The following is a 21,788-nucleotide window of genomic DNA, read 5'->3' on the forward strand; positions in this document are numbered from 1 at the left end:
AAGGAAAAGTGCTTCTTCTGCCACTCTCAACCAGGTGCAGAGGTATACCTTTGAGTTCAGGTACATTTGTGTCCATGTGGCTAGCGGGAGGTCCTTTACTTGGTTTCAAGCTCAGGAAACACATGGCCCCAGGGTAAGGCAACTGCCTTATTTACCCTCAAACAGTGTGGTGCTGGTCCTTAGGCCTTCTTTGATCAGATAAAGAAAGTTAAAAGGGTTAAATAAGGAAACAATGAGTGAGGAGGGAGAGTTTGCTCAGGGTTTATGACTTAGTTCATCTGTCTGCAATGCTTCTTTAGCAATTTGGGGAGTCAGGGAAGAGTAGACTCCTTTTTTACTCAGCCTGCTGACGAATGAAAATGACTACCCTATTCTTATCTAAATTAGATGGGGATGACGTCTTAGGGTGACAGCTGCCCTTTCAGACTGTGATTTTTAAGTATTTTTCTGGTTTTCAGAGAGGACAAGGGGATATTATGAAAGGGAAACATTATTATAATAATAATGTCAGGCTGGGGAAAGAAAGAAAGATGTTCACAGGCTTTTGGGGGAAAAAAAGCACTTTTCAAATCAAGTTCTTTGGGCTGATAGGAACAGAGGTACCCACACACTTTAACGACACAGAAGAAGCTGTAGTTCTTCATTGGGTGTCTCTGATGACTGCTTTGTGGGGGGAAGCTGCTTTGGACACTGGACGTATACAGGTGGCCTTAGTTCATAATGGGCATCTCACGGGCATTTCAAAGCAAGGGGAGTAACGTACCCTCTGCAGTCTTCCTGTCTAGTAATACTTTACAAATGCTTCATAGACTTAACAGCTTCTGCTGCCTGAAAATGCTTCTTCATCTAAAATGCTCATGTTCTGACTTGTGAGCATACTCATGGTGGCTATAACCCCCACCTTCTCAGCCATACCTCTAGAATTGACTTCAGATCCACAAATCAAAGCATTGCAGAACTGGAAGGAATTTAGCACCCTTTGGGCTGTTAAACATGGTAGGTTCTAAAATTTCTCTTCAAAGAATCAGTATGTCAGTATGTTCAGCTCCTTATTCTTTGTTCTCTGTTTTAAGGTTTAATGTCCTTGTTCTATCATTGCTTTGCCCCTAGTTTTAGTAAACAACCTACCCGCCAGCTCTAATCAGTAGTTCACATCTGTTCTCCTGGTCACCTGCTTGGTCCTGATTCACGCCTGGTCACCTGCTTTGACCTGAGTCACCTTTAGTTACCGGTTTTGTAACGGTCTTTCCCACTGAAACTGTTCACCCCACCACTCTGGCTTGTACCCCTGCTCTCTTTAAAATAACCAATCAGAATTAGTTTAGACTGTGCAATCCAACCCTAGCCAATAGAGGAACGACCCAGCAGTAAGGGCTACCTGTATCAAGGATAAGACCCCCTTACCATCCCCATTCAGGTGTGCTCTCTGCTCCATCCATGAAATGCACTCTTCTATAGAAGTAAAAATTGCCTTGCTGAGAAAATTTATGTTCAAGTGCTATTTATTTTTTGCAGCACAGAAGAATTTGCTTCTAACAGGGCTAAAGAAGACTTTTACCAATGAGAAAACAAGGTCCAGGGAGGTGAAGCAACTTTTTTGAGGCTATTAAACTAGTTACTGGAAAAGTAAGCTTCAGAACTATTTGTCTTGACTCTCAGTGACTGTCTTGGGTTCTGATGTGCTTTGGATCTCTGTCACCACCCAAATCTCAGATAGAAATATAATCCCCAATGCTATGGGGCCTGGAGGGAGATGATTGGATCATGGGGGTGGTTCTAATAGCTTAGCACCATGCCCCTAGTGCTGTTCTCAGATAGAGTTCTGGCTGTTTAAAAATGTGTAGTACCTCCCCACTCATGCTCTTCCTCCTGCACCAGCCACGTGAAGTGCTTTACTCCCCCTTCACCTTCCGCCACGATTGAAAGTTTCCTGAGGCCTCCCCAGAGGTGGAGTAAATGCCAGCACTGTACAGCCTGTGGAACTCTGAGCCAATGAAGCCTTTTTTCTTTATAAATTACCCAGTCTCAAGTATTTCTTTATAGCAATGTGAGAACAGACTAATACAGGCTTCCTACCCAACAATGTAGGGATGGAGAGTGTCCTGGGTCTAGGAGAAATCTTTCAGGGAAAGGGCAAGTTCTTATCCTCCCTCCCAGTTCCCCTATTACTGCTGCTGTCTCTGCCTCCCAAGCCATTTCCAACCTACTTAAGATGCTCCATTGACTTTAAACCTCACATCGCAAGAAACCTAGAAAACCCCTATGTCATAAAAGTCCTGGGCAGAAAGAAAACCAAGTGCCCATGGACCCAGCATTCTCAGTTGGTAAAGTTACATCTCTGTAATGCAGTTTACTGCGATATACTTTTTGTGACTGGAGAGTAGGGAGACAGCATTGGTTTCTTTTTAAAGCCATTTCCCCTTCTTGCCTGGTGCCCCCTAGGCATAATTAAGGCATTTAAGCTTTAGCTCACTTACAAGCAATGTGGACCTCTAAACATATTACAGGAAAATGCACAGACATCACAAACATTTCCACTGGGGAGGCTGGAGTCTGGGCTCTCTTAGCAAGGCATATTAACTGGGGTGAAACAGAGTTTTGCTGAAAGTTCTGGTGCTCATCAAGTTTTTCTAAGCATTTATTTATAAAATACTTCGAGGATTTTCTGTGTTTTTAGCTTTTTAAAAATGCACTAATAGCCTTAGGCAGTGTCGTTTATGTCCCTTTGAAAGGCAGATCTATGGAAGATAGGATTTCTCTAATTAGAGCCAGAGACCACACTGGGAAGGAATGGCCACAGGAATCCCTGTACAGTCCTTTACTCCTTCTGGGACACCCCACCCCTCTCTCCCTCTGCTGTCTCACAGAGGAGAGAGAGAAAGCCTGAGGTTATTTATCTATTGGCCTGGTGAAGAGGTACAATGGTATGTGGGAATGAAATCACTGATAAATGTTATTAGACAGTCATCTAAATAAAATGCCCCAAAACTAACAGTCTTAAAATTTTGGTTCACAAATAAGCTGAACAGTTGCCAGTTGGGGAGACTCACATAACTTATGAATAATTTAATTAGAAACGTTTTTTACAGGCTGTACTTTTCCATGCCACATTAGTTCCCTCTGCTGCCCAGCATTAGCTCTGGGGCTCTCTGGTGCTGCCTCTTGGACGTCCCCCATTGTACTGTGCTTGTTTCTATGTCAGCCTTCCCTCAAGGCTAAGAGGAGCACCCCTGTGGCCCAGCCAAGCCCTGACTCAGCACAAATGCTGTTTCACTGGTCATCTCCTCCACTGGAGGCTCTAAGCTAGTTCTGTCCACATTTATGGTCTCAAATCCTCACTACAGGTGCTGGCTGCTGTTATTTTGTTCAACCAGTGTCTTTCTATCTTCTCCTGATGATGTCGTCTCTCGCTTCTTTAAGGGAACTGTGCATCACCCATTCCGTGAGGTTTCCCTGACGTAGATTCTAAGAATTCTATTTACAACACTTAGGACACTTTCTCAGTGCGTTCCCCAGTGGAATGAAAGTGGCTCAAGAGGAAACACTGTGTCTATAGGCTCACCATTGTGCCTTCCATACCCATCCTGCTGCCTGGCACCTGGTAGGAACTCAAGAAATGCTTAAAGAAGAAAAGTAATGAATGAAAGTGGTCAGAGATTCCTCACTGGTCAAAAATGAAAAATTCGCTATTCAGATACAAAGATACAGTAAGTCCTCGTTTCACATTAACATTGTTGATATGTTCTTGGAAACTGTGACTTTAGGCAAAATGACGTATAACAATCCAGTTTTACTGTGGGCTAATTGATATAAACAAGAGCTAAGTTCCTATGGCCGATCTCTGGTCACAAAAACATCTCCAAGCTTCTAAATAATGATGAAAGCAGGCTGGGTGTGTTGGCTCATGCCTGTAATCCCAGCACTTTGGGAGGCCAAGGCAGGAGGATCACTTGAGACCAATAGTTTGAGAGCAGCCTTGTGAAAATAATGAGATCTCATCTGTACAAAATAAAAATTAAAAAATTAGCCTGGGTGGTGGTGCATGGATGTAGTCTCAGCTACTCAGTGGGCTAAGGTGGGAGGATCCCTTAAGCCCAGGAGGTCAAGGCTGCAGGGACCTATGATTGCACCACTGCACTCCAGCCTAGGTGACAAAGCAAAACCCTGTCTCTAAACAAACAAACAAAAAAGATCAAACACTTCTAAATATAAAACATTGAAATAAATGTGATTTACATGCATTTAAGACAGGTTACTAAAAACAAGATACTTATCCACTTATTCCAGTTAAGAGTTAAAGAGTAGCCAGAGTCTGTCCCAGCAACTCAGGGTGCAAGGTGGTAACTGGCCTTGGACAGGACACCATGCCATCGGGAGGCACACTCACACACACCCACACTTACTCAGACTGGGACCACATAGACACACCAGTTCACCTCACAGGAGCATCTTTGGTACTGAGAGGAATCCACAGGACCTGGAGAACACCCATGCAGGTATGGGGAGAGCATGCAGACTCCACACAGACATGGTCCTGGATAGGAATCAATTGTTTTCTCATCAACCTTATAATGAAATGACATTGAACAACAATGTTATTTGAGGACCTGTGGTAATTTATGCAAAACTTTGCATAGACAGATCTATGCTGTTCTCATCCATACATGTTGAAATGTTTCGTCTCTGTATTTCAGTTTGGTTGCAATGATTAGTGCAAACTTTAGAGCTGAAACCCTTTGTAGACAAGAGTGCCCGGGAGATAGTCCAGGAACAGACAATGCGCTGAGCTCCAAGAGAAACAAAAGGAGATGCCAGGAAGTTAGGGCTACAGGCAAAAAAGGAAGGGTCAGGGAGGAGGAAGTGTGGGTGGCGGACATTCTTGCAGTACTCTGAAGGCAGCATCCCTCTCAGTTGGCTAATTTTTGTTTACATTTTTTGCATAATTATGCTTTTCAATTTAGTGACTGGAATGCAAAGGGCTTCTCCCCTCCCACTGAATCCCTGGAAGGCTACTTGGAAGAGCTATGAATAGCAGGATGGGGTCTCTCTCTCCTGATTCTACCCTACTTGATTTCCACACTAGAGAGACCAATTGGATCTTTCTGTGAAAGCTTCTACACTCTCTGAGTGTGTCTCCATTTTTCATAAAACTTTTTAAAAAGAAAAACCAGGCCAAAGATGGAATGGTCAGAAAAATCACAAATCACTTGCCCTTTTGTGGTTTCTTTCAGCTGGCTCAGAGCAGACCCTGAGCTAAAACGTGAATCTCCTTAGTATTCCCAAGCTCCTTTTTGGCGCCCACTTCTCCTCCTTCCACTTCCACCCACCTTTATTCAGGTCCCCAGAACCTTCATGAAGGCTCTAATTCTCCTTTTAAATGACGAAACAAACAGTGTGTTGCTCTTCAGGGGTAGTTGCAATTTAGCAAGTGGCAATTTTTTTTTTTTTTTTGAAACAGAGTTTTACTCTTGTTGCCCAGGCTGGACTGCCATGGCATGATCTTGTCTCACCGCAACCTCCACCTCCTGTGTTCAAGCAATTCTCCTGCTGTAGCCTCCCAAGTAGCTGGGATTACAGGCATGCACCGCCACACTTGGCTAATTTTGTATTTTTAGTAGAGACAGGGTTTCTCCATGTTGGTCAGGCTAGTCTTGAACTCCTGACCTTACAAGATCCACCCACCTCGGCCTCCCAAAATGCTGGGATTACAGGCGTGAGCCTCCATGCTGGGTCAAGGGGCAAATTCTTAAGCCAAAGCCATGAGTTTCCAGGTGTGGAATGTAGGCCATAGGAGGGGTTATTCTGTGGTCAGACCCCTTCCTAGAGCTCCTGGGCTTGCATGTGTCTGTCAATCAGCTATGCTTGAGACCAGCCTTCTTATAGGATGTTTCTATGTGTGATTTTATTATTTCTGAGTGAGGTGACTTCTTACCCAGGCACGCTTACCAATCCTTGAATGCCAAATCCAGCACTTTGGAACACAGCAGTCTTATTGCTTCAAGGAAATATCCCCTGGAAGTTTCATGCCTTTCTTTTAAGATTCACTAGACAGGTGTTTTTGAGAACAGAGACTATTTCTTTTATATATTTAGCTTCACAATACCTAGCACAGAAACTGGCACATAGTAGGTGCCCAGAAAATGTTCAGTGAATCGGATTGAAGTGACTCTAACCACACCAGTAAAACCAGCCCTTGCCATTCTGTTAAGATATATGCTGTATCTGCTGGAAATGTGCATAAGCTAAACAGACTGGTATTGGTTCCATATTAGTTTGTTTGTTCTTAAATGCAACAACAGTATAAATAACAAGTTCCTTAAATAGAGAAGTTTATTTTCTCTACATCCAGCAAAAAATCCAGAGGTAGGGTCTATTTAGAGTCCTGCTGAGGACCTCAAGCAGCCAGGTTTTTTCCATTGTTCCACTGCTCAGCCCTCAGTGGGTCAGAATTGTCTCACCTCCCACAGTGTGGCTGCCACAGCTCCCGGTACCATCTCTTCAGCAACTGCATTCCAGGTAGAAGGCAAGGGTCGGAGTGGTCCTTCCTACTTTCTCTCTATCCATTATTGGGACAAAATCTTTCCCAGAAGCTTCAGTTCACTTCCCCTTACACCTAACTGGCTCAAAGTAAATCACGCAGTCCCTCTATACCAATCACAGTGCAGGGAATGGAGTCACACTTGGGGGTTCCCACGATCTGAGTCCTTCCTGGCCCAGGGGAGCAGCTGCTTTTCCCTAACACCACTGGACTCAGTGCCCAAGCAGAGCAGACAGAAGGGGTGTGCTTGTCTGGTAAACAACCGAGAGTGTCAGCTCTGATTTAATCTCAGTCATACCACTGGCCCTCTCAGGCTTTTTATCTGCAAATATTAATCCAGGTTGTCTACTTTCAAAGACAAAGAGCCAGTTAATAAAGCAGGAGGAGACTTTAAGAGACTCAGAACTATATTATTATTATTATTAATCAATGCCTTTTCAGAATTTACAGGGAGAGTTGAACTACGTCACCACAGAGTAATTTTCTTTTAAAGAACATTGTCTTGAATTGTTTTCATGATGGTAAAGCTCTTACCCAAATTTGCTTCTCTATTTAAAGGGGAAACAATACAAACTTTACTCTGAGCTATACTTAATCCATTTACATGCTGGAGTACCTGACATTTTGACAGATAGATATTTAAGATTTGAGCTTTAGATTTTACAATGAAATTTTTTATTCCATTCTAGATTCAATAGATGGGTAAAGAGATGCAGGAACTCAAACTGATGGCAAATTTCAGTTTTCCCAGTATGCTTTAAAACAACAAAGCAATCTGTTTTAGAGATAAATAGACTCTTTGAAAAGACTCAGTCTCAAAACAGAAAGAAAGAGAAAGAAAAGCAGTAATGTCGCTGTAACAGGGAGTACAGATGAAACATGATTGCCCATTGATCAATTTTGATGGGTACATGAAGATAACAGTACTTAGGGATTCATTGTATTATTCTACTTTTCATAATAAAAAGAAAAAAAAAGGATTTTTTTAAAAACAGTGATAATTATAAAAATTAAAATGGAATTTTATTTTATATAAAACTTCAATATTGGTAAATAAACTTCTTCAATGTGTAAAATGAAAGATTTACAGTTCTGAAGGAACACTGGAAGATAAAAACACATTCTCCAGATGTGCAAAGATTTTCCCACAATTTCCATTTATTTTATAGTTCTTGGAACATAAATGTTAGTAAGGTAGTTGAACTACAGTAATTTTGGAGTCTCCTAATCAATTTCAAATATGATCGTTTGGAACACTGGGTTATATAAAGAATTATCATATGGCAGAAGAATAGGGGACATCTACTGCCTGTTTGGTTTGCTTGGAGAGAAGTGCAGAAATTCAAGATTTGATGTCTGGCTTAGAATTTGACCTAAGACCTGTGAGGCCATTGAGGAAAATCTACTTTTTGCTAGTTCCGTGCATTGCTAAAGGTGTAGAAGGAAAGAACATGATTCTGTGCAAGCATATAACAAAAGAACCTGACCTACATGCAGGGCACCCAAAAGGCTTCCCAGAGGAAGGGGTAACTGAGATGAGAGCTAAAGGAAATATAGGAGTTAAGCATATAGTAGGTGGAGGGAAGGGGAAGGAGGGTGTTACAGGCAGCACGTGCAAAAGTCCTGGGGTGGGAGGAGGCAGTGGGCTTCTCTAGGAACTACCAAAGGCCCGGGTGACTGCAGAGCCTAAACTGAGGACAGATAAGTAGGAGATGAGGTTGCAGAAGAGAGCAGAGATTCAACCATGCAGGGCCTTGGAGGCCACATCGAGTGAACCAGAGGACCAGAGTGATGGGAGGATGGACTCTTTTCTAGGAGTGGGTTCAGCAGACCTAGAGCAAGAAGACAGAAAATCAGAAAGAGGCTCCCCGTGGTGGTGTTCAGCCATTGGATTCTCAGGAGAGTTTTAGGTCTGAATCCTGATTTTGAGTTGTTTCCTGGGTGCTGGACAACAGTTCCCCTCTGGCATACCCCAGCCTTCAGACTGTGCTGTCGGCCGCTACAGCTGAGATCACTTTGAGCTGAAAGGCAGGCCAGGTAATGAAACATTTGGGCTGACCAAAGAGCCAGGGCAGGAGCTGGAGCAAGGAGTATGAGGTGTCAATCAGAATCTCTTCCAGTGGAGTCCAGATGTAACTGAAAGATACCTGAACGTGCAGTCAGTGCCAAGTGGAGACCTGGGTAGGTTTATTGGGAAAAGCGGTTGCACCAGAAGACTAGAGGACTAGAAGACAGTTGGGTGAGAGCACTTTAGTTTCTTTGATTCTGTGCTAACTTTTTTTTGGATATTTGCTGGAAAATGCAATTTATAGAGGCTATTTGCTCTTGGCTGTGGAATGCATTTGCTGTTTCTTCTCTTTTATGTATAGGATTTGACCCTCTCCTGTGAGACCCTCCACAGGAGAGGAATTCCTGGTGTAAAAGAGTGACGTGAATATTGTGGAATAATTATTCTGAGCCAGGGGAGAGGGCTAATTAGTCCTCTGGGAATGTCCCAGTTACAGCACTAACAGCTGGCTTGGTGTACGTATTAGCTGTAAAATGTCTCCAGAGGGAGCTGGTGACTGATACCCCCAGAGGAAAAGAGCATGCGAAATCATCAGAGAATGCTGGCGTTGGATGAAACCTTGGAACTCTGAGGACAGCCTCCCCACTGGCAGCTGAGGACGATAAAGCCAAAAGAGATTTGTGTTTGAGTGAAGGTCACAGACAGCCAGTGTCTGAACAGGGACAACAACCCTTGTTGCTTGAGTCTTTGTCTCTAGTCTTTCTATCAGGTGACTGCACAGCTTCTCATAAATCCCTTCACAACACAGACCCCCTTCTTCCAACAATCTCTTCAAACATGGGATTTTGGGGGTCTTCATTTCCGCTCCTAAAGAACGTAACAGGGACACTAAAAGTTGAACGACATTGTGAAGCACAGAAAGAGAGGAGCTACAAATGGAAAAAAATCAGAGTTGAGGTTGCTATACACTAACTTGGGCTCTGAATGAAAAGAGACGCAATCGTGTTGTTTTCCTTGGCTCATTTTCTTCACCTATTTTAGTGTTGTTATATTTTGCTTGGTTAATTGCAGTTTTGTAAGACATCTCAAATTTTTATGAGGCAAAGTTGATTGGACAAATGTGAAATATGAACTACATCTGTGGACATGGAGCAAGAAGAGATATAGGAAAGGAATATAGTTCCCATCTGCATGGAAGCTGGGTATAGGCACCATTGACATCACTCCTGGGGTCAAAGATCCATGCTGGGAACTTTTGGTCCCTTCTTGTTTCCCACTTTCTTGCCATTTACATGGCACAGAGTCTCCTTTCAAATCCCACATTTTCTAGGCCAGTCCAGTTATATTGCTCTGTGTGTGTGTGTGTGTGTGTGTGTGTGTGTGTGTGTGTGTGTATACACACTCTCTATACACTTTAAAACATGGGATGCATGGCTGGGCCTGGTGGCTCATGCCTGTAATCCCAGCACTTTGGGAGGTGGATCATGAGGTCAAGAGATGGATACCATCCTGGCCAACATGGTGAAACCCTGTCTCTACTAAAAATACAAAATTAGCTGGGTGTAGTGGCACTCACCTGTAGTCCCAGCTACTCGGAAGGCTGAGGCAGAAGAATCACTTGAACCCGGGACAGGGAGGTTGCAGTGAGCTGAGGTTGTGCCACTGCACTCCAGCCTGGCAACAGAACAAGACTCTGTCTAAAAAAAATTACAAAAAAACAAAAAAAAAACATGGGACTGGCTTAAGAGTTCAAGGTAAATAACCAAGGGAATGGAATAAAGATCTCAGAGAGAGAGAATGAGAAACTACATAGAGTGTTTCAGGGAACTTGATCTATGAAAACAACACTAATACAAATCAATAGGGAAAGGACAGACTGTTTAGTGGTGGTGTTAGGAAATCTGAGTCACTATGTTTTAAAAAAGCAAAACAATATTCATACTTTATACCAAAATAAAGGAAGACTCCAAGTGGATCAAAGACCTAAATGTGAAGGTGAAACCGTACAGCTAGTAGAAAAAAATGTAGGTGAATGTAATTGAGAATGGAGTAGAGCATTCTAAAAAGACCCAAAACCCCCAGCAATGATGAACAGAGAGAGGTGACAGGTTAGGAAAAAAATTACCATCATGAACAAAATATTTGTTGCGACTTAACTGACAAAGGGTTTATACAGAGAATATAAAAGGATTCCTGCAAATCAATAAGAAAAAGACAAAAATTCAAGACAGTAATGGGCAAGGTGTAAAAAGGCAAGTCGTAGAAGAGAAAATCCAAATTGTTAACATGTATGTGAAGACATGACAAAATAAATCATAAGCAGAGAAATCCATACTGAAGCAGCAAGGACATACTGCTTTATTCTCATCAGATTCATAAAACTAGAAATGTGATAATGTCAAGTCTTTTGTAGCGCAGGCAGTATATGAGGGAATGAACTCGTGTGCTGCTGGTGGGACTGTAGTGTGGACATTCTGGGAATAAGTGGCATACTTAGTCAACTCCTGTGCATAAATCTTACTTTGTACAGTAAAATAACCCTTGAAAAATTCTCACAAAGGTCCAGAAAAGTACAAGTATGCATGCCTATCATCGCGTTGCTTTCTTGGCAGTGAGGAATTGGAGGCAAATTAGGCATCCATAGCCAGAAAAACTGTGCAGCAAAATACCATGAAATATAGAGTTTGATATATTATTAGAAGCAACAAACTAGATGTACACACAAACAAATATTAGAGACATAACGATGGGTGAAAAATAAGAAAAAGAACAAAGTTTTTCTTAGCACAATACAATGTATGTAAAGTAAAAACACATACATGCAGAAATAGCAGATAATTTGTAAGGAAACGCACAATTTCAATGATAGATATCAACCACTCAGAGTGCAGCCTAACATGGGGATGGGGTAGGGATGGGGATATTCAGGATAACCTGGAATACATTTAAAAATGAAACAAGTGGCCGGGTGTGATGGCTCACACCTGTAATCCCAGCACTTTGGGAGGCCAAGGCAGGTGGATCACCTGCGGTCAGGAGTTTGAGACCAGCCTGACCAATATGGTGAAACCCCATCTCTGCTAAAAACACAAAAATTAGCTGGGTGTGGTGGCAGGTGCTTGTAATCCCAGCTACTCAGGAGGCTGAGGCAGGAGAATCACTTGAACCCGGGAGTCAAAAGTTGCAGTGAGCTGAAATTGTACCTCTGCACTCCACACTGGACAACAGAGCAAGACTCTGTATTAAAAAAAAAAAAAGAAAAAGAAACAAGAGTAGGCCATGGCATGAGAGATGATGGTAATACATCATGAAATAAAGCTGGTGATTGAATTAGCCCTCTGTAACTGAGGTCCAACACAAATACAGCAAGTAAAGTAAAATAAGATAAAGCCATCAAAGAATCTTAAATGTTCCCTTTAATTCTAAGAACTGCAGGAAAAGTAAGCATTTGATGTTAGGTTCATTGGAGGGCTCCTTTTTCCTCTCTGGCTGTTTGCTTTCTTATTAGTAATAACTTGAAAAAATTCTAATTTAGGAGGCATGAGTGTTAGATATCTTCCAATATTGTTTACTCCTTCTTCTGTAGTAAAAGTAGCCTTTATTATAGCTAGACATGTGGTTATCTGGAATAAAGATGACATTTTTAAGATACCCTTTCAGCTAGGAGTGGCCACGAAGTTCTGCCTAATGGGGTTGAGGAGCAACAAGGTGTTTCTCCTCTGAAACTTATCGTTAACAGTAGAAGCATAAACGTTCTCCCTCTTCCTCCATCCTGCCAGCTGCAGTGTTGGCTGTGGGAGCCAGCCACCTTGGAGTGTGTGGTTCATTCTGTCAGTTGGCAAGAATTTGGTACCTTAATAAATGGAAGCAAAAAAAAAAAAAAACCACGCAAAGCAAGAAAAACAAGAAAACTGCCATGGACTTCGAGAGGCCAAGGGATGCAGATCACTTGAGGCCAGGAGTTCAAGACCAGCCTGGCCAACATGGTGAAACCCTGTTTCTACTAAAAATACAAAAATTAGCTAGGCATGGTGGTGCACATTTGTAGTCCTAGCTACTTGGAAGGCTGAGGCAGGAGAATCACTTGAGCCCGGTAGGTGGTGGTTTCAGTGAGCCGGGATCGGTCACTGCACTCCAGCCTGGGTGACAGTGTGAGACTTCATCTCAAAAAAGAAAACTGCTATCCATGTATTATTGAGCCATATGAAACTGACATTTTTCTTTTTGTTTTCTTTTCGATTTCTCAGAAGATGAAACTGACATTTTTATGTCAACAATGACCAAATATCAGAATTTCATATGAGTTAATATAATATACAGATTCCTTTGCAATAAGTATCAAAATATTCACTTTTAACTTCTCATTCTGGGGAAAGGGATGGCTAGCCTGGGAGCTTCTTGAGATCATGAACTCCTTCTTTTTCAAACATTTTTAGGATTCTTCTAAAACTTCTTTTTTAACTAGTGATATTAGATGCATAAACAATGACACCCTAAGGGTGTCCCTCAGAAGCAGTCCCTGAGACAGGATTCAAGTAAGGGTATTTTTGGGAGGTGATCCCAGGAAATGTTGATAAGGGCATGGAGAAGTGAGCTGGTAAAGGCAGCGCAGACATTATACAGGGGGTACTACTTAGCGAATTTCCATTGTTGACAAGAGGAGCTTACCCCGCTGGGAGCTCTGGGAGCCAGTGTAGAGGATCGCTTGTCTTTCCACCTGAGGAGCTGGGGAGCTGGAGGGAGCTGGAGCAGTCATTGCTGCATGGTGCTGACATGGGCAGGCATCAGTTCTTCAATACTTCCAGCTTGCCCTGGGGCAGACAGTTTCCAGCAACCAGAGGAAGCCTCGCAGGCAAACAGATTCAAAAGCAGGCAGTTCTGGGTGGGCAGCCAGTATTGCAATAGTACAGCCCTAGAAGACATAAGTGCAGCTCCAACCATGAATGCTGCAGATTAATTGATGGTTTTGCTGAGACCTGGCAAGTCATAGGCACTCAATAAATATTTTTTGAATAAATGAATAACCTGAAAATTCTCTGATAAAGAAATTGCATTCAACTTCCACTATCATTAAAAAACAAAACAACCTCGTGTCCTTATTTGTACCCCTCGTAGACCCGTGTGAGAATTTTCCAAGGATATACACATAACAGCAGAATGTGTCCAGCTGTCTAACTTTTGTAAGTCTGAGGATGTATATAGATCTTGGCATAGAGTAGTTCCTTAATGTTAATCAAAAGTGAACCTTTGTCAACATCATAAATAGCACAAAACACTTGACAAGATCAGAAAATACCATAAATATGGTTATATCCAGTTCGCAGAAATCAAAACCAAAGCTCACAGACTGACAAAAGCGATTCCTTGGAGCGGGTTGACTCTGCAGAGACAGAGCAGGAGGAGAAAGAACCACAATAGCCTTGTCTTTAACAGCCAGTGCCTGGGACTCGGTCCAAGGTACCAAAGTGGTAATTCCAGTTTGGGCACTAATTCCCACTGGACCTTAAGCAGGTCAGTTCACTCCAGTCAGCAGAGTGGAGAGACTAATAAGGGCCTTTCCTCAAGGGCAATAAGGAATAAAGTTTGGAAAGCACTTTAAAATGAAAGCTCCTGTTACAGTTTGCAGAGAGGGAGGCACTCAGAAACACAGCCTATAGGCTTAGCAGGGACAAAAAAGGTCAGCATATCCCAGCCTGCGTGCTGATCTAATTAAACCGTGGGCAGCCTTTGCCACTGGCCAAATTCAGATTTCTGTCTCTCCGTATAATGTCTAGAAACTATAGACGGATGTGAAAGAGTCCAAGTTTCATCTGCTAAGAAGTTAAAATGCAATACCCCTTTGAGTCTCTGTGTGTGTGTATGTCTGTATGTATGTGCACGTATGAGTTGTACTATATCACCATCTCTCACTTTATAAAAACCTTTGGATTTTTCCTATGCTTCAAACACACTCAGGGAAGCAGATAGCATTATGTTTGTCCATGGTAATAATAAGCACTAATGAAACATAGTGGTGATTGCAACTCTATGCATAATCCCCTTGCCAGAGGCATCAGTCTCTTTAAACTTATGTGAGAGGCCTGTGCTTTCTGGAAAACATGCATTTATGTTTTGCTTGTTATAAAACTCCACAGCCTGGCCTTATTATTGCCTTGTTTTGTCTGCTCCAGAAACATTTAATGGATTACTTGAGACTTCTCCTATTCGCTTTTACTTTTCTTTTGAATTTTACTTGTTAAATTCTGGGATTCCTAGCACTCTAGTGATTGCTCTTTGCAGGACAGACTTCTGGGGCTTTCCTCTCCAGGTGAAAACTGTATCTCTCGTTCACATTTGCACATAGAGAGGCCTGCCAAAACTATTCTCTAGAGAGAGGAAATTTAAGTCATGTATCATCTACTCCAAGGAACATATTCTACATGTTGCCAGTGGAATATTTGTCTTTTTTCCAGGGATAAAAATTGAACCCAAAGACTTTCTGACTTTACTTAAATCATTTGCAAAGGGAGACATTTATTACAGTTGCAATAGTTCCACACTATTGAGCAAAGTTACTTAATGTTTATATGCATGTGGGTCTAGTCCTACTGTGAGCTTCCAGAAGGAACTGACCAAGTATAAAAACATTAGTAATATGCGAGTGCCTTATTACATTGGCTGTCTCTAAAATAAGGTTAAATTTGCAAAATATTAAAATGAAGATGGCTATCACCTGGTTGTACCATGAGTTACTGAGTCTTAGTGGAAGATCCCTAATTCGTGATACTAAATTTTCCAGTCCAGATGTGATTTCTTTCTGTATTTACAAAAATTCTGCTGGGTGCGGTGGCTCACACCTGTAATCTCAGAACATTGGGAGGCCGAGGCGGGTGGATCACGAGGTCAAGAGTTCAAGACCAGCCCGGCCAAGATGGTAAAAACCCCATCTCTACTAAAAATACAAAAAAAATTAGCCAGATGTGGTGGTGGGTACCTGTAATCCCAGCTATTTGGGAGGCTGAGGCAGAGAATTGTTTGAACCCAGGAGGCGGAGGTTGCAGTGAGCCGAGATCGTGCCATTGCACTCTAGCCTGGGTGACAGAGCAACACTCCATTTCAAAAAAAAAAAAATCCTTTTTCCTGACAAAGCAGCAAAACCAATTTATTCACTCAACCAAAATATTTTAGGAAATTACTTTGTTCCAGACAGGGAACTTTAGCATAAAAATAGAAACTCTTGGGCTGGGCATGGTGGCTCATGCCTGTAATCCCAGCACTTTGGGAGGCCAACGCGGGTGGATCACGAGGTCAAGAGATCAAAACCATCCTGGTCAACATGGTGAAACCCCGTCTCTACTAAAAAATACAAAAAATTAGCTGGGCATGGTGGCACGTGCCTGTAATCCCAGCTACTCAGGAGGCTGAGGGAGGAGAATTGCCTGAACCCAGGAGGCGGAGGTTGCGGTGAGCCGAGATAGTGCCATTGCACTCCAGCCTGAGTAACGAGAGCGAAACTCCGTCTTAAAAAAAAAAAAAAAGAAACTCTCTGAGAGGATTAAATGGAAATTATAGAGCTGAAAACTGCAATATTAGAAATGAAAAATTCATTTAACGTGTTTAACTACAAGACTGAACACCAACCTTTACTGATCCTGAAGAAAGGACCAGTAAATCTGAAGGGAGTTTAACAAAAATTATTTAAACTGAACCATAAAGAAAAAAAAGAATGAAGAAAAACAATAGAATGCTTTAGATATGACACTGTGAGATGGTCTGATATACATGTAGCTCATCAAAAAGAAGAAGAGGGAATAAGGCGGAAGAAATATTTATAGAGATAATGGCTAAGATTTAATCCAAGGTTAATGAAAGACATTAGTCCACAAATCAAAGATCAGACTCCCCTAAGAGTTTCCTATTCTCCCTGGAATAAATTCCAAGTTCATAGACTAAAAAGCTGCATTTTATTTGGCTGTGGTTTACCTCTGCAACCTCATTTTCCTGCAGATTTTCCTCATTGTATTCATTCCAACTATCTTTCAGAGCTTTCCCTGGTTGGTGTCTCTATATACTCAGATTTCAGTTCAAATGTCACCTTCTCTTGTCTAACTAGTACCTCTCTAGTTGTCAACTCCAGCCCCATTCTCACCTCCCCTTTACTCTTTATTTAATTATTTTGGGTTTTTTTCATAGCACATATAATTATTTGAATTTGTTGTAATTTATGTTATGAATCCACTATTTTATTTCTTCACTCATTAGAATATAAGCTCCTTGAAAGCAGGGAATGTGTATTTTTCAACATTGTATAGCAGTGCTCAGAGAAGTGTCTGGTAGAAGGTCATTGTAGGGGTGAGTGTGTGTGTGCATGTGCATGCACAATTTCAGAAATTGTTGGGCCCTGTCAAAGTTCTGAGTAGCTCAGCTCATATTTACTGATGCAACTCACTCTTCCAGCTCATCTGTACTTCCTGTCTCTGATTCTCATGTTGGCAGGGCAAGAGAATACAGAACACAATTATCATAATATTTTTACCACAGCAAACACTTAAGATTACCCCATCCACACAGATGCCCATAAAAATCAAACAGAAAAGAGAATAGGAAGCAGTGGGTGAGTGGCTAATTTCTTTTAGACCTGCTGCTTAAACTTAGTCTTCTCTTAGATATGGAGCTGACTTTTTTGTGACATTCCCTTCTTATTGATCAGTTTTTCTACTCAGAGCTGAGTTGGGGTCAATAAAGGAAAAACAAACTAGTACTTAAATAAAATAGCATACATTTGAATAGGTCTCTTAATTTTTCTAGGTATTTTATCTCTGTTAACTCTATTCCTACAACATCTATATGAAGAGGTAAGTGGGTCAATTTAAAAATATTTCTACTGAAGTTAGAAAACGGAACTTCAGAGAGGTTAGGTGACCATATTAGTCTGTTCTTGCAGTGCTATAAAGAATTATCTGAGACTGGGCAATTTATAAAGACAAAAGGTTTAATCAGCTCATGGCACCACAGGCTGTATAGGTTTCTGCTTCTTGAGAGGCCTCAGGAAACTCACAATGGGGGTGAAGGCAAAGAAGAAACAAGCACAAGTTCACATAGCCAGCAGGAGACAGAGGGACAGAGGAGGTGTCACACACTTTCAAACAACCAGATCTCATGAGAGCTCTGTCTCAGCACTAGGGCAACGGTGCTAAACTACTGGAAACCCCCCACTATGATCCAGTCACCTCTCACCAGGCCCCACCTCCAACACCAAGGATCACAATTCAACATGAGATTTGAGTAGGGACACAGAGCTAAACCATATCAGTGACTTTTCCAAGATCTCACAGAAAAGATACCTAAGTTCCAGGTATCTAAAGTTGTCTTCCAACATTTTCTGCCAATATTAATCTCACATTTTCAACCTCTAAGTCTTAGGTTACCTGCTAAGGATGTTTTCATAGATATGACAATTAAAAATCAGAAAATTAAAGATTTCTGGTTGGGAGAAACAAATAGCAAGAAATAGTCTTATCACAGGATCAAAATCAAGACCTTAACATTCTTGAAATTCTTATTGCCCTTGTTTCTAATATAGTTACCATCTAAGCTTATTATCTTGTTTTCTTCCAGAAGCCAAAAAGCCAGATCATTATTCTTATCATTTCTTATATCCTGTTCATCAAATAGCTTAGTGTTTTTAACCAGAAGTCCATGCACTTTGAAGACATAATATAGAGGAAATTAACTCCAAGTCCCCAATGAAAGAGGAAAATTGAAGTCATCTTGGTGAACTTCTTGCTTCAGATGCCATCCTACTGCTTTTGTTTGCAATCTTACTGTTGCCTTAATATCTCTGAAACCTAATTACTGTAATCATGAAACTGCCATCCCTAATATGAGATTCTTTTAGTTCTCCAGTTTTCTCCACCTTACAACTTTGTGTCTTTACCAAACTTTTCATTTTGTAAATGATGATGTGAAACCTTTGCAATTATGGTTTCAAGGACTGATGACATGACTAGGATGCATGGTACTGTTCCAGTCTATCCTCTAAGTTCAACCTAACATATTTCCTGGGTAAGATTCAGCCAAATTCCTTGTCTGATAAGAATAATGCTGTGCACATGGAAAGGAGGTAGTGCAAAGAACCTCCAATTACAAACCAGTAGAGGAAAGAACTTATATACATGTAGTGAAGATATTCATTTAACAATTACTTAGTAAGAGCCTATTCACTACTTGACCCTGGGACAAATTCTAAAGCTATAAACACAATAAAACACAGCCTCTACACTCATGAAGTTCTTAGTGAGGAAGCCCTACTAAAACTTTCCCAACCTTGGAAATGGACTTTATAGTTAAAGAGTATTAATGAAAATCCTTTGTAATCTATGAACATGCTAAGTAAATATGAAAACGTTTTGAAACAACCACAAAACATTTGTAAAATATCTTCATTAATCAAAAATTGATTTTCTGATCTTTTTCCTTAATCTTATCTAAAAGGGGTTTCAGACTCCTGAGTTCCTATTAGGCTCTATCCAATGGAAGAATGGCCAGCTCAGATGGTTGGGAACATATCAAATACTTTCTGGCATGCAATATAACTCAATAATTTTTGTTGAATGAATGAAAGCAGGCAGAATTTGAATAATAAACCGAGATGGGATGGGGCATAGGAAGGCAAGATACGGAAATGGAGGTTCATTGAGAGTAAATATATATAAAAGGGATTTTCCTACTTTCTTGGGGTCAAAATTCCATGAGAACAATCAAAGCCAATTCTGATTGCTCCAAATGTTTTCTGTGTCAAGCAGAGACTTCATGATACAAGACCTTGCCAACACTTCAGGACTGGTTAAAAAAAACAACAAACAAAAGCAAAACAAAAAAACGCAACTTTTCTGTCTGATTTTAAAAAAAAAAAATGCTTCTAATTTTTTCTTCCTTTTTTTATTGTGGGATTTTAGATGTCTCATTCATTGGGCTCATTCAATATGCTCTTTTTGTTGTATAGGTTACATAGACATCTCAGAAGCATGGAAATATTTAATTGGATGAATAAAGAGATCTAGAAAAATATTATCTGATTTTGACAAAAGAAGAAAGGTGAGAAAGGCAGGGAAACTCCAGAAAATTGATGCTAACAGGGGCCTCAAAAAAGGTAAGATTTACCATTCATGGCCATCCCAAGGAATTTAGTTATAGACAGATCCTTCTTTGGGCACAGTAGCTGGCACCACCACTAGAACAATTATAATCATTTCTGAGCATCAATCTTTTAAATTCTAGAGATGCATGAAAAGATTAGATGAGTTTTCTAACTTCAATAGAAATGCTTTTAAATGTGCTACTTATCTCTTCATATGGATGCCACAGGAATATAGTTAACAGAGATTAAATACTTGAAAAAATTAAAAGACCTATTTAAATGTATGCTATTTCATTTAAATACTAGTTTGTTCTTCTTTTCTTGACCCCAAGTCAGCTCTCAGCAGAAAAAGTGGTCTATGAGAAAGGAATGCCACAAAAAAAGTCAGCTCCCAATCTAAGAGATTCTGAATAAGTTTAAGCAGCAAGTCTAAAAGAAATTAACTCCTCATTCCCTTTTCTGTTCGATTTTGATGGCATCTGTGTGAATGGGGCACCTTAAGTTTGCCATGGTAAAAATATTGTGATAATATCGTGTTGTGTGTTCTCTTGCCCTTCTGTGACGGTTAAATACTGAGTGTCAACTTGACTGAATTGAAGAATGCAAAGTATTGACCCTGGGTGTGTCTATGAGGGTGTTGCCAAAGAAGATTAACATTTGAGTCAGTGGGCTGGGGAAGGCAGACCCACCCTCAGTCTGGTGGTCACAATCTAAGCAGCTGCCAACAAACATAAAGCAGACAGAAAAACATGAAAAGGTGAGACTGGCCTAACTTCCCGGCCTCCATCTTTCTCCCATGCTGGATGCTTCCTGCCTTCAAACATTGGACTCCAAGTTTTCAGTTTTGAGACTCGAACTGGCTCTTCTTGCTCCTCAAGCTTGCAGACAGCCTATTGCGAGACCTTGAGATCATGTAAGTTAATACTTAATAAACTCCCCTTTATATATACATATAATATCCTATTAATTCTGTCACTCTAGGGAACCCTAACTAATACACTTGCCAACATGAGAACTAGAAGGAGGAAGTGCAGAGGGGCTGGAAGAGGGAGATGCATTAGTAAATATGGACTGAGCTATTCAGAATTTTGACAGGGTCCAATAATTCCTGAAACCTTTGATGTCTGTCTTACACACACACACACACACACACACACACACACACTGACCTCCCACTGTGTGCTAGTTAAAACAGTGCAATCCCAGAAGGGTTAAGACTTGACTGAGTCTGAGAAAGCATTACTAGATATCCAAGGACAAAAAAAGAACCCAACTATTTTAAAAATCTGAAAAGGTAAAAGCTCGGAGAAAAGACTTAAGATATATCTTAAGAATTCAAAAGCCCTCAAAGCAAGCAGATAATAAAGGGAAGAATGAGTTGACAGTGACGAGGCAAATTCTGGCCTTGAATTGCAGTCTCTAGGTTCCAGGCATAGGACTCTCGGAAACTCATAGCTCCTTGGTTTTGAACTCATGTAAACAATGGCCTAGAAGGACATTCCTGAGAAGTAGACTGGACTGCAGATCAGAAGCTGGACCCCAGACTCATGCTGGTGTTATGACTGTGCAATCTACTTCTCTGTGAAACTTACTTGGGGGTAAGAAGTTTAGAGACAACTGGAAGAACTTTGTCTGTAGAGAGGCATGGCTCAATTGCTGCTTCCTCTTTTCTACGGAGGCAAGTTTCATCAGTCTCAGAGCCACAGCAAACGGGGTGATGGCTATAGTTCCTGACTCAGTCTTATGGGGTGATCACGCCCTGTCAGCGACATAGGACATGGTAGCGCTCAAGCAGACCATAGTTATTTAATATTGATGCAGGGGCTGCCACGACTCAAAAACATATTAATGATCAACATTTAATTACTGTGGGTTTGGGGACAGTCAGCTTTACTAGCAGGAGACTAACCCAGAGTGACTGAAGAGCATCAGAGGATCTCCAATAGCCCTGGTGGCAAAGGTTCACAGTGAGACAGCATGGGGCAAAGACAACTGACTTGCTTTACTGAAGAACTACTTTGCGGAGGAGAACTTACTCCTCTAAGGAGTTATACTAGAAGTGAAGTTTCTCACGCATGGGGACACTAGGAGCGATCGTTGACCCCAATATATTTTTTTAAAAA

The 21,788-nt window shown here is 41.2% G+C and overlaps 1 long non-coding RNA gene across 2 annotated transcripts in view; it reads left to right on the forward strand.

Annotated features, from left to right (window-relative positions):
• Positions 1-3,514: 3,514 nt before the first annotated feature.
• The window catches only part of LOC118151545 (uncharacterized), a 75,288-nt gene continuing 57,014 nt past the window's right edge, over positions 3,515-21,788 (forward strand). For both annotated transcript variants that reach the window (XR_013532643.1, XR_004739912.3), the window contains exons 1-3: positions 3,515-3,707; positions 19,531-19,677; positions 20,501-20,578. This is a non-coding gene — a long non-coding RNA (uncharacterized LOC118151545). The remainder of the gene's footprint in view (positions 3,708-19,530; positions 19,678-20,500; positions 20,579-21,788) is intronic.

Source organism: Callithrix jacchus, chromosome 2 (genome assembly GCF_049354715.1).
Source record: "Callithrix jacchus isolate 240 chromosome 2, calJac240_pri, whole genome shotgun sequence".
Classification (NCBI taxonomy): domain Eukaryota; kingdom Metazoa; phylum Chordata; class Mammalia; order Primates; family Cebidae; genus Callithrix; species Callithrix jacchus.